Raw genomic sequence first — 2,321 nt, forward strand, 5'->3', positions numbered from 1 at the left:
AGCGGGACTTTATTTTAGCAATGAACTTGGAATCAAACAGGGGCCAGATTCACACCAATTAAAGATATAGGAGAAAAGTTTGACCCAAGCACAAGCCCCCAATGCAGAAATCAAAGTTAGAGATATTAATAAAAAGGAAAAAACACCAAATACAACAAAGAAATAAATACTTTGGACTAAGATAAATCCAAGGGGTAAACCCAGAAGAAGTGAGTAACTCTACAACAAATCCAAGAAAAGAATTTCTTAGCCACATAGGCTATAACAGTACCTGAAAGAAATAAGAGATACAAAATGGAATATTTAGGGAAGAGATAATAGGCAAGAAGAAATAACAGCTTATAACAGATGAAAGCAAACCTTATCAAAGAACTGAATTTTATGAAAATTAGAAAAGGCCAAACAAAAAGCAACTACATAAGACCAAAAAACAGAAATATTAAAACAAAATTAAAAGATCTTTCAAAGCAGAAAATTATGCAATGGATATTTATTAAAAACAACTGACATGGGAAATAGGCCAAAGAGAAACAATATAAGAATCAGACTACCTTAAAATTATGACTAAACAGGGGGCAGCTAGGTGGCACAGTGGATAAAGCACCGGCCCTGGATTCAGGAGTACCTGAGTTCAAATCTGGCCTCAGACACTTGACACTTACTAGCTATGTGGCCCTGGGCAAGTCACTTAACCCTCATTGCCTCACAGAAAAAAAGAAAGAAAAATTATGACTAAACAAAGAAGTTTAATAACCATATTTCAAGAAATCACAAGTGAAAAGTGCCCTGATCGCTTAGAACCAAAGGATAAGGTGAAAGCAGGAAGAATTCACTGGTTGCTTCCTATAAGAAACTCCAAGATGAAAATTCCCGGGAATATCACAGGCATCCATAGCTTTTGGAAAAATATGCAGAGCTTTCAGAACAATGAAAAACAATGAAAGCTGCCCAAAAGAGTTTAAGTAACAAGAGATAGAGTAGGACTCACACAAGACTTGGCAGTTGTCACTATAAAGAGAAAGGAAAACTTGGAATACAATATTCCAAAAGGTAAGAGATAAAGGCTTACAACCAAGAATCACCTATCTGGCAAAATTAAGCATAATTCTACAGTGGAAAAATGCACTTCTAATGAAATGGAGGATTTCTAAGAAATCTTGATGAAAAGGCCAGAAGTAAGTAGATGCTCTGAAATGTAACTACAGAGATAAGAGAGGCATGGAAGGTTACACACATTTGATCAGTTCAAAGAAACTATGGGAGGATGGATTGTTTACACACTAATAGCAGAAGAAACAAGTGTCTTCTCAAAATCCTACAGTTTTCATGGTCACAGAGGAAGTTAAATAACAAAGGCAGAGAACCTGGGGATATTCTGATGTATCTTGGGAGAAGAAGGAAATCACAGGATTACTCAACTAGACCAGGGAGGAAAAGAAGAAAAAAAGGAGATGATCCATGATTCAAAATAACAGGAGTATATTATATGAAGAACCCACAAATATGGCCAAAGGTGTAGAGGAAATAGGTATCCCATGAACTTAATTTTCATCTGAACCAGAAAAAGGAAGGTTAAACATGCATGCACACATACATACAGAGAGAGCATGGGGTAGAAATGCATTAATGCAACATGGAAATATGCAGGCAAGGGGGAAAGCAGTGGTAAAAGAAGGTGCAGGATAAGTGAGGGAGTAGGCATAAGCAAAAACTCTAACATCAGAGTGGGGACTTTGAAGGGGGAATTTAAAGAGAAGAAAGAAAAGTAAAAATTTGTGATTGGGGAAACATAAGAGAAAGAAAAGAGGAAAATAGGATAGAAATATATCATTTATGTATCATAAATGTTGAGCAAACTTCTTTTTTACCATGTTCTTCTAACAGTGTCCAGCAAATAATAAGTACTTAATTACTGCTTGTTGAACTGAATTTGACTTTATAAAGTAAAGGAATAAGAGAGAGAAGAAAAAGTATAAGAAGAGAAGGCAGAGAAAAATTCACAATTGATAATCATAACCTTTTTGGGGGAAGCCAGGTGGCGCAGTGGATAAAGCACCGGCCCTGGATTCAGGAAGAACTGAGTTCAAATCCAGACTCAGACACTTGACACTTACTAGCTGTGTGACCCGGGGCAAGTCACTTAACCCCCATTGGCCCACACACACACACACAAAAAAAATAATCATAATCTTGAATGTGAATTTGGTAAACTAATAAAATGGAAAAAGCAGAATAGATTAGAAAAAAGAATCCAATAACAGGTGGTTTATAAAACACAAACTTGAAAGATATTCACAATGAAATAAAATGAAGAGCTGAAT

The sequence above is a fragment of the Dromiciops gliroides genome, chromosome 2 (genome assembly GCF_019393635.1).
Source record: "Dromiciops gliroides isolate mDroGli1 chromosome 2, mDroGli1.pri, whole genome shotgun sequence".
NCBI lineage: Eukaryota > Metazoa > Chordata > Mammalia > Microbiotheria > Microbiotheriidae > Dromiciops > Dromiciops gliroides.